The sequence below is a fragment of the Xyrauchen texanus genome, chromosome 17 (assembly GCF_025860055.1).
Source record: "Xyrauchen texanus isolate HMW12.3.18 chromosome 17, RBS_HiC_50CHRs, whole genome shotgun sequence".
Lineage (NCBI taxonomy): Eukaryota > Metazoa > Chordata > Actinopteri > Cypriniformes > Catostomidae > Xyrauchen > Xyrauchen texanus.
Window position 1 is genome coordinate 40,213,963 of NC_068292.1, and position 12,345 is coordinate 40,226,307.

Consider the following 12,345-nt stretch of genomic DNA (forward strand, 5'->3'; position numbering starts at 1 on the left):
TGAATCAATGCCACGTAGAATTAAGGCAGTTCTGAAGGCGAAAGGGGGTCAAACACAGTATTAGTATGGTGTTCCTAATAATCCTTTAGGTGAGTGTATATAACCACCAATACTTCACAAAGAGCAGCAGTGGAGCTTGACGCTTTTAGCCTTTTAGTGTGTGCTGTCATCTTCTGCCACTAGATGTCAGTAAAAGATCACAGGCTAAGCTCAGTGTTCAACCAGGAGTTCTATTTAAGGATTAGTATTGCAGGGGGACAAACAAACAAACAGAATCAGAAATAAAAAGCTCATTAATATTAATTATGCACAAACAATTTTAAATTGTTTACTGTTTCGATCATTAAACTGATAGAAGAGAATTTGGACATTTCATTTTCAACAAATACTCATCACAATATTAAATATTGGCTATGGCAATAAGTGGTGGGGACATGCCCCACCCATAAATGATGCATATGGTTTTTGCCCACAGTGTGTAGTTGCAGCATTAACCACAGGAGCTAATATTGTGTTATTTAATGATCATTCAAACCATTATAGTGCATTTCTATAATAAAATATTTCTATTGTTATATCCACAGTAGTTTTGTCAGAAAGAAACACAAGTCTGTCAAAAGAGGAATTTAGCACTTTCCTATTTTCTTGTTTTATTAAATTAAATAAATGAAAACAATAGTGTTACATTACCCCTTGTGACGCCATTACTCGCCATCTGACAGAATATGATGTGAAGATTCAAGCATCAAGACGGAGAGGCTTGTTTTCTAATGGGCATATGGACATTTTACATTCCACTCAGAGCAAGAGTGTGTGTTTTAGAGATAAATATAAGATGAGATTCAAAATGATTCAGTATTTGACAAAGAGTCTTTTCTCTGATGGTAAAACAGATCTGGGTCTTACAGACCCATAGATTCCAGTAGACTTAAATTGAAGGAGGGACACGAGCCATATCTGGACCAGAATATTAAAGAGACTTGTAGGTGGGCTCTTTTGACTCAGTCCAGTAAGCAACCTAGCAACGCCCTAGCAACAACCATCCAGAATATCCTCGCAATCGCACAGCAAGATGCTGAAAACACTTCAGACCACTTCAGCAACCACCGATCAACACCCTGGCAAACAACCGCACCCACAAGCTTCGTGGTGGCAGCTTTTGCACGGGCAAGCACAACACACATTTCCCTCAGAAAACTTAAAAATCTAGTTTGATGTTATTACTAGTACAATGAACTGGGAATACTTCTGTATAGGCACATACCTAAAAGTCTTGTCTACATAAATTATGTCACCCAGATAGAGGTTATTTAACATATAATTGACATTTAACATTCCCTGCTGACATACTGTAAGATAAAAATAAGTAAAAGTAAGACACTAAAAAGGCCTTCTTCCACAATAGCTGTGTTTCAAATGCAGTATTATAGGGTCCTTCATGGCTTTTCAGTCAAATTTAAATATACAACAAATATGATAACACTGTACAATTCATGAAAGAAGTAAATTGGAAAAGGTAACATACAAAAATATAAATACTTTCGCTGGCCAACACAATCCAACCTTCAGTTTGCAGTCAAATCTATATTTTTATTATATAGTTTATTTGGAAATGTCTTTACTTGTCTACTCAACCACTTTGAAATGTTTTGGTTTAGGGAACAGTTTACAATTCTAATTTCAGACTAGAGAAAACACAATAATGCCATAGGACTATATTTTACTGAAAATCTTAGGATGTTTATTTTTTTGGTGCACACAGAACATTAAAGTGATACACAGAATATAAAACAAGGTAAGAGTATAAATAGACATAGAAATAATAGGACATATAACAGAATGGCATATGTACATGTGCAAGCGGTAATGTATGTGCAAGCGGTAATGTATGTGCAAGGGGTATGTACAGTTATTTAATTAAATATGTGAATTTACATATGTACATGAGATATGTATTGACATTACTGTGGGAGTCCTTAGGCAGTTTGTTTGTTCATGAGGGTAAAAAACTGTTCTTGTGCCTGGATGTCCTGGTGCTCTCTCAGCCAGAGGGTAACGGTTTAAAACGTGAGTGGGCAGGGTGTGTGAGGTCCAGAGTGATTCTACCTGCACGTTTCCTCACTCTGGAGACCTACAGGTCTTGGAGGGTGGGCAGGGCGGCACCAATAATCCACTAGAAATGATTAATTACTTCTCAAAAATTTTAATCAGATTACTTGTTACTTCATAGAAAAGTAATAACATTACTAATTACTCTAGGAATATTCTGGGTTCAATACAAGTTAAGCATTATGCCATTATGCCAAAAAAATATTTCGACTCATCCCTAATCGAGGTAACAGTGAGGCACTTACAACGGAATGGCATTATGCCATTATGCCAAAAAAAATTATATAGGTATTTTATATAGGTATTTTATTTGTTGTGTAGTCTCATGTGGTCCTATGTTGGTCCGTTGTTGTTTTTATGTAGCACCATGGTCCTGGAGGAACGTTGTCTCATTTTGCTGTGTATTGTACTAACTGTATATGGTTGAAACGACAATAAAAACCACTTGAACTTGAAGTCAATGTGGCCAATTTATGGAGGGTTTAAAGGCAGAAATGTGATGCTTATAATTTTACACCTATCAGCCACAACATTAAAACCACCAGCCTAATATTGTGTAGGTCGCCCTCGTGCCACCAAAACAGCAAAACAGTCTCTAGAATTTACTCTGAATGGTGCCAAAAACAAAAAATATCCAGTAAGTGGCAGTTCTCGATGCCTTGTTGGTGAGAGAGGTCAACAGAGAATGGCCAGACTGGTTCGAACTGATAAAGTCTACGGTAACTCAGATAACCTCTCTGTACAATTGTGCTGAGAAGAACAAAATCTCAGAATGCTAAATCTCAGATGAGGGTTGCCACTGTTTTGGTGGAACGAGGGGGACCTACACAATATTAGGCTGGTGGTTTTAATGTTGTGGCTGATCATTGTATAACAGCTCTTACATTAATTCCTCTCTTAAAACTCATGCATTACTTGAGCTGTACATTTTTTTAAATCCAAATTTTTACTGTCGTTTTAGGGTTTGTTGACATTACATCGTCATGGCAACACAGTTGTAAAATTGGCTATAACTTCACACTATCACTATAGTGTGACAGGGCGGAGGGCGGGGCCGGGTCGTGATTTTACACAGGATAAGGGCCGACTGCAGACTGTGATGTGGGAGAGAGAGAGTGTTTATGGGCAGCTGTCCGTCATATGTGTGTGTTTGTGTCTTTTTATTTAATTAAATATTATTTATATTGTTAAGCTGGTTCTCGCCTTCTCCTTGCCCATCTTAACCCCCTTTACAGTAAGTAAGCAATTGCATCACACTAAAATCATGTTTACAGAAATTTTGTTTATGTCTTGAGGCTATACTTTTGAAAAAAAAAAAAGAGTATTTAAAAAAGATTTACACCCATTTGAAAAGAAACGAGGTATAAATCCAAAAATGTTTGTGGTAATCAATATTAATCCACAAATACTGTCGATCGAGCTTTGCTTGTTTTGAACCCTGCATATTCTTTTAAGTTCCTTTAAGTAACAAAAATGTTTTGCTCAGATAATGTGAAATAATGTCTACATTTTCTCTTTGTTCATCTTCGCATGCAAGTTATAAGCTTGTTTCTCTCTTGCAATGACTTGTTAGGAGGCATACACTCTTCAACTGTTAAAGAAATGCAAACAGAAGTACATATAAACATGATTCATGTTTGCATTTCTACATAATAATGTTTTAGAAATGTGTAACCCAAGTATTGTACTTTAAAGTAATCTTAATTGAAAATCAGTAACTGTAATCTGATTAGAATTGTTAAAATGCAATGTGCTATACTGGATTTTGACCAGGTAATTGGATAACTAATAAATTAGTAATCAGACTACACAAACCCTGCTGGCCATAGTCAAAAATTAACAGCGGCTCGGTGCAAAAATGCCACCAAAATTGACAAAAATGACCCCAAAATTCAAAATACTGAATACAAGCAAAAAATACCCCCGTAATGATTTCCTACTGAAATACATTATTACACAAAATATAAGTTGATGCTGATTTATTTTATAGGTAACAAACTTACAGTACAACTTGAAAAGGTTGAAAAGATTGAAAAGGTATTGAAAAGATATTCCCATGAATTTATTAGACTTATACTATTGAACATGAAATGATGGCATTTAATGTGTTTAATGTGTTTTTAATATGGTTAGAAAAACATATGCCCTCATAAAAGGTAAAAATGCCCCTGAAAATCAATTCCAGATGGCAAATATTGCACCTTAACTATAAAGTTAATTTCTGACACTGCTGCTGACAACCCTATTACTCATTCTGGCAGAGTTTTGTTTTTAATTATTATTAATTATTTAATTGCTATAACATACTGACCTTCCACAAATCACAGTTTTAAGCTGTATTTATGATTTCAAAAATTGCAGATCTCATAGAAACGGAATAGAGAATAAAACAGCTCATGTAGTTTGACGTCCAGAGATTGACAGCTTTCTGAAGTTAAGTACCACTTTTCACTGTTTACATGAATTGCATTCTATTATAATTAATTCCAGGCCATATTTTGGATCCTATTCATGGAAAATTCCTACTGATTTCAGCTGATTTATTGTTTTGTTTGGCATGTTTCACATTTACATGACTTACAAGCAATTGTTGAAATTCACTTGCTGAAGTGGACACAATGTATACAACTCAAAGCCATGTTTAATAAAATTAGTGCTTTTGTAAGTAATTCAGCATTTTCTAGCCAAGGGCTGCAGCAATAGAGGGTGAGTAACCTTTCACTCTGATAATACAAAGCAGACGAGCTCCAGAATGCTGTTCAGACCTCTGGATCCAGTCATTAAGACACTGAGGTGCAGAGAGATGGAACAATTGATTATTTTACACTCAGGAGGACCTTAAGCTAGTATGTGATTCTATTACACACTACTGATGTTCTTTAAAACACCAGGCCAAAAAATGTGTATTAACAATTAATTGCAAGACAGATTAACAATCTTCTTGGTATCTTTGAGGTTAAAAGTTCTGTCTGGTGCAATTACTTGATATAAATGGGAATGCTAACAGACTGTCCTCTTCGGGTATTATAGTAACTCATATATTCATTAGTGGTCAAGGCGTCTGTCCTGGATGGAGCTATTGATCCATCTTGCTTCCATCTCTGATAAAGCTTTCTCAGTAGCTAAACCTTTAAGCCTGGCTGTTACCAGACCAAACCAAATGTATATGATTCCAGTATGACCTAGTGATGTGCTTGAGTTTTACTGGACTTCAATAATTAATTATCTTAGAGAAATAGGCTAGCCTTTGTTGTTAAACACTCTGTTGGCAGAGGACGCTAACAACACACCGATTGAAGCAATAGTAATGGTGACTTCACTGATTTATTTTCCTTTATCCTACTCATTTTGAGTTTGCCAATAATGGATGAAGTTACATATAGCCTGACACTGGGCTAGTAAAAATTAGAACTTAGTAAAAAAACAAACAAACAAAAAAAATACATATTAAAACATTTACAAACTGCATTTAGATGATGAAAAATCTAAGCCTACTCCAGTAAAGTCAATATCAATATTTAATAAACCAATACGTGATTTTAAGAGACCCAACAAGATGGTAGTGCCAGGGGCAGTCAATCAATCCCAGGATGCCTCACTCTGGCTGAATCTGCCAGTTAATGACATTACCTATTCATCAGAGTGGACCATCGACCGGCCTGCTGCCTTTATCTGATCTGATAAAAAGCATTCAAACATTTGTACTGTGACACACCAGCTCACCTTCAGCAGCCATATGCATAGTATTGTTTGCTTGCAGATGCCACTTGGCTTAATATTTTGTATCTAATGCAATGAGGCACAGACATTTTTTGAATGACTTAAAGGAATAGTCCATGTAAATTCTCTCATCATTTACTCACCTTCATACCATCCCAGATGTGTATGACTTTCTTCAGCAGAAGACATACAAAGATTTCTAAAAGAATATTTTAGCTCTGTAGGTCCTCACAATGCAAGGGAATAATAAGTTGATAGTTAAAAGGACTTACATTTTGATCTGTTTCTCACCCACTCTTATCATATCACTTTTGAACACAGGATTTATTCCAACTGGAGTCATATGGATTACTTTCATGCTGCCTTGATGTGCTTTTTGGAGCTTAAAACATTTGGTACCCATTCACTTGCATTGTATCGATCTACAGAGCTGAGATATTGTTCTAGAAATCTTCATTTGTTTTCTGCAGAAGCAGGGACGGATTAACCACTGAACCAATTGGGCTGTTGCCCAGGTGCCTCTAAACCCAAAGGGCTTTGTAATATTTGGTTAACCGTGAGTTTTCACGAATGGTTACTCTGTGATTTGTAGGGCGTCAGGAATAAAGAACATTTATTGCCATGGATGCATCAAACTCAATCTCAGATAGCAGGGAATAACGTGCACAGTGAGCTATGAGCCTAAATAGAGCCACAATACATAGATATTCAAATGATAAAATCACATTAAATTCGAACAAAAATAATCTGTCACATGGAGCCAGCTAGTGTAAAACCTCACTTCCCTGGCCTCAACAGGCGCACTAGTGACTGAGGCTAGGGGCTGCAGCCTTTGGCCTCCTCGCTAGCATGCCTGCCTCCCATGCCGGAGATGCCGGGTGCAGCTGGACCGTCGATACCTGCAACATAGTAGGCCTATTCTTAACCAATGGAAAATGCATAATTCTGCCCGGTAAGTTCACTTTCCATGAGGCAGCGAACACTATGGATTATAGGACTCTTTGGAATACTTCGATTTTTTTTAACTTGTGTAATTATTGTCTGCACACCAGAGCAAAAGGGGGAGAAACATTTGCTCACCATGTATCAAGCGCTGAAAATTCACATTAAGCCTTCTTTGCAACTTGAACTTCATCAGAATGTCGATTTGTGACACCAGCACTGATAAAGCTTGATGCAGCGCAACAAATGGTGAAGACACAGGTGTCTCGAGATGCTTTAATAAATATTGAAATTCTTTTTACGTTAACGTTGTCTAAAAAAAATGCAAGGGTCCTGCACAATGAATTGTAAAACAGAATGTCTTGAGATGCTTTTATAAATATTAATGTTCTTTTAAACTTGACACAGTGTCTAAAAAAATGCAACGGTCCTGCGAGGTACACTGACAAAACTGAGTTGTGGCACAACGATCAAAGATGTCCATCCAGTGCGTGTTGACGCATGTGTGAATAGCTCGTAATTCGCCCTATCCACCTTGTTTTTCAGTGAATTAGAGCACCGCCATTAACAACCACTTCTGGTATAACATACAGTACTTCCAGCTATTTTAGCTATACAAAAAATACTACATTATTGATTATAGACTGGCAATATGTGTCAACATAATATTATCATTAATTACAATTTTCATATAGTTTTAACATTTATCGCATTTTGCCATTGTTTCATCACATAATGTTGCACAGGAAGAATGAATTAAATCAGGCGCTGTCAAACTTCACACAACCAGCACAGAGAAAGCTGCCAGGGAAATGCTGCTTCAACTTTCTTAGCACCAAAACGGCATCTTGTTTCATCTTAATAATAAATAATTAATGCATTTTACTCTCCGTTCTTGTCAGAGAACATTCTCTCTCTTTTAGAGGGGCAGGGAAGTAAACAAATGGACATGTATACCTCATTCAGCATGGCTTATGAAACATCACCTTTGAAAATAAACAAATAAAAGCATCATTGGAGGTTATGCAGATACATATAAATGGAGGTTTACATGAAGACATGAAAGACTGCATCATCAAGATATCGGTAAAGAAAGAAGCAGATTTGATTACATCTCTTCAATACAATAAACACAGCAACAATTGAGTTATTACTTACTCTTTTACTATAAATGCTGACATTAGAAATGATCAGACATTGACACATAATTCTGCTGTATATGTGGTTGTTATAGTTTATAAGCCCAGATCACTAACTGGTATTATTATCCTTCTGTTAATTTACACTGTGGTCAATGCCAGCAGAACTTACACACATTCGCCGGAAATGCAACAAGTCGCGGAAGTAGGTCGCTGCTTACTTCCGAGTTGCAAAAGAGGGTGGATAGCCTACTTGAAAAACTGACCCAAACCTGGCCCAAAACCTGTAGGTTTGTTGGGTACCGTAGGACTCAGATCGGATTGAAGACCTCTACATGTGTAGAATAACCAAATAGTGATTTGGGTTTTTGAATGCCATGCACATCATTAACAACGCATGATTTTGGATCGGATCATAATTAAAAATGACATATAACTGGCCGTGGAAGACATTGCTCCAAACTTTTCTTCTGTCAATTTGAAAAATCCAACCAAATCTGGCAAGCGTCCTGTAGCGCATAAAGGTGAATGTAGTCATGTGACACATCGTAGGGGGCCTCCATGGTGTGCCGGCCCATGGGCCTCTCAGTTCTTAATCCGTCCTTGTGCAGAAGAAAGAATGTCATACACAACTGGGATGGCATGAGGGTGAGTAAATAATGAGTGGGTGAGCTATCCCTTTAAGTGTCCAAAAGTTTCCAGTCTGTCTCTGAAGACACGTCAACACTCTGGAATCTCTCTCTATCTTGATGTTTTCTGTCTGGTGGTGAGATAAGCTCCACTCCCGTGCTCTGTTGACTCTAAACAGTGTGTCTCCTCAACACTGCAGTATATCAACCTGACAGTATTTCTCCCACTCTACTGCCTACATGTTCTAATATAATATATCTAATATATGTATGCACTAGATATATACACTGGCGGCCAAAAGTTTGGAATAATTTACAGATTTTGCTGTTTTGGAAGGAACTTGGTACTTAAATTCACTAAAGGTGCATTCAGCTGATCACAAAGTATAGGACATTACTGATGTCAAAAACATCACCTTCACTATTTGAAAAAAGTCAAATATAGACAGGCCCAATTTCCAGCAGCCATCACTCCAACATCTTATCCTTAAGTAATCATACTAAATTGCTAATTTGGTACTGGAAAATTGCCATTATATCAAACACAGATGAAAGCTATTTGGTTTCTTAAACAAAGCTTAACATTGTATTTTATTGTGTTTGTTTTTGAGTTGCCACAATATGCAAAAGACTGGCATGTCTTAAAGTCAATATTAGGTCAAAAAATGGAAACAATAAAAAAGAAACACCTTTCTCTAGAAATTTGTCAGTCAATCATTGTTTTGAGGAATGAAGGCTATACAATGTTTGAATCTGCCAAAAAACTGAAGATTTCATACAAAAGTGTACATTACAGTCTTCATAGATAAAGGGCAACAGGCTCTAACAAGGACAGAAAGAGATGTGGAAGACCAGATGTACAACTAAACAAAAGGATAAGTACATCAGAGTCTCTAGTTTGAGAAACAGATGCCTCACATGACCTCCGCTGACAGCTTCATTGAATTCTACCCGCTCAACACCAGTTTCATGTACAACAGTAAAGAGAAGACTCAGGGGTGCAGGCCTTATGGGAAGAATTGCAATGCCAATTTTGAAACAGAAAAACAAAACGAAAAGGTTAGTGTGGGCAAAGAAACACAGACATTGGACAACAGATAATTGGAAAAGAGTGTTATGGATCTTAACCCCATTGAGCTTTTGTGGGATTCGTTAGACTATAAGGTGTGTGAGAAGTGCTCAACAAGACAGTCACATCTATGGCAAGTGCTACAGGAAGTGTGGGGTGAAATGTCACCGGAGTATCTGGACAAATGGACAGCTAGAATGTCAAGGATCTGGAAAGCTGTCATTGCTGCATGTGGAAGATTTTTGGATGAGAACTCTTTGAAGTAGTTTAAGTAAAAGTTTTTTTTTTTTTTTTTTTTTTAGAATTGTAATAGTAATTATTCACATCCTGACTGTACATTGTGATCAGTTGAATGACATTTTGATGAATACAAGTACCAATTTCTTTCTTTATACACTCGTTTTATACACACACACACACACACACACACACACACACATATATATATATATATATATATTTATATATATATATACACACACAAATCACAACATAATTGTATTTAGCCAAAATCTTCACATTGAAAGGTGTGATGATCTGCTTGTATAGTAACAGTCTAGAGATGTCAAGAATGTAAATAGACTTATTTGCAATGTGGTTTGAAAGTTGGTAGGTACATATAGCAAGGATAACATTCAAAATGTTGGTATTAAGGCAATGCGAGAAATTCAGTCTTGTAAAATAGGCGAAATAACATTATTTCCACATAACAAGTCTAATTTCTTGTTATGACTTCACAGATAGATGTGATGTGCGATAAACTTGCATAATATACAACGATGTGATAAACCTCAGATTAATTGGTCAAAATAAAATAATCCCCAATAATAAAACGAGCAAGTACCAAGTAATAACCCCAATATTTGCCCCCACCAATATTTATACCATGATCAGTGGAAACATGTAAAAGCCATGTTGCATATTGCTTATTTAAATGTACTTAAATTTTTTTTCTGAAAAAGTAGTCCTCCTAAACAAAGTAGGCTTAAGGCTTAGCCTACATCTAATTACTTTTCTTATATAACAAATTTCTTAATTTAATGAAAAAACTTTATTTTCTAATCCTGATGCTCTTCTCTTATACCAGCACCTTAAAATCCTGCACCTCTGACACAATCGTTCACATTTTAAAGAGTCTTCCTCAAGAGGGCGCTCCAAAACCGGCCAGGCCAAAAAAGTTAGAATCCTCTATTGGGCTATAGTAGCCTACATCTAAAACTCAGGACGTTTAACTTTATTGACAGGAAACATTTTGTACACGAAAAGTATGCTTGTTCGGTGTCATGCGCACGCGCTAAAATGATCAGATGCTACAATGTAGTTAATAATAATATTAACAAAAATAATATCTGGATGTGTTAAATAGCCTTGATGTTAAATAAAACGTTATTAATTATACATTAATAATTTTAAAGAACATTAACCACTTCATATCTCTGAATAATGTTCATTGATTTATTAAATTGGCTTGAAGGAATTGCTAAGTTTTATATAAGCTCCTTATTCCCAATCCAGAGAAATACTGTCATCTACATCTACTGTGTCAGTGCATTTGATTTGTGGGCTATTCATTTAATAGCCAAAATATTTGGAAATATGTGAATGAAAAAAAAAATTTGTCTTCCGCACAATGCACGTTATGCAATGCCCCCTATATTTAAGGGGGTCAACCCCAATAATAATATAAAAAATATGTCCAGTTTATTATCAGACACTTCATTATAAAAAATTGGTATTGGTTTAAAAAAAAATCTATATTAGTCGATCTCTATGTAGCCAAGTGGAGAAATATCTAGTAATCATAAATTGGACGTGGCCCCTTTAAGAACTGGAATTTTGCGACACCCGCTTTCCTGCACTCTCTAGAGGTGAAAACACAAGTTGTGCAAGAGAGCTCCCAGTTTTGTTCATCGGTTGAGAATTCTTTGGGTAAAATATCAAATTCTACACAAAATGTTAAAATTGCATTAAATATGTGTTCAGAAGTCTTGTATGTTTAAATAATAATAATAATAATAATATATATATATATATATATATATATATATATTTTTTTTTTTTTAAGAATGCATATGGTGTGGAGTTCAACCACGTTCTGTGCACATGTAGGACTGGGTGTGTAAATTTAGTATTAATAATATCTTATTCAATGATTCATAGCCCAGTGTGTTTTCCAGTTCAGTGAATAAGTGTAATTTGTGTTACATGTGAAAACGTGTTATGCATGTCCTTAAAGCCTGGTTAAAAATGCATAAAGTGCTTTGAGAGATTTAAGCATGTGTTAAATGCATACAATGCTGTGAATGATGTAAGCATGTATTAAGGTGATGTATGTTGACGTATATGGGTAAGCTAATGCCATTTGAATATAAGCCTCTTCCATATTTCATTTTCCATGTTCTATTTTTACATTTCATTTCCTTTATATATAAATCAACAGCTGGGGCATATATATAACAAATCAGACATGTCATGCTACACGATTAAGCTGCATGCTTCTGCATTCTGCCCCTTTTTGTGATGGGAGTTTAATTGTCTGAATGTGAAGGTCAGAGAGAGCGTGAGAAAGCGTAGGAGGGAAAAGATCAGGAGAAAAAAAAAACTTGTGGACTGTGCAATCTTGGAATTCAGGAAGTGATTGCTCGGTCAAATAAAAGGATATTTTAATAATAACAATGATTTACAAATATTTTGAACCAGAGTATTTTTGTTTGAAAAAGATTTAATGGTACAATTG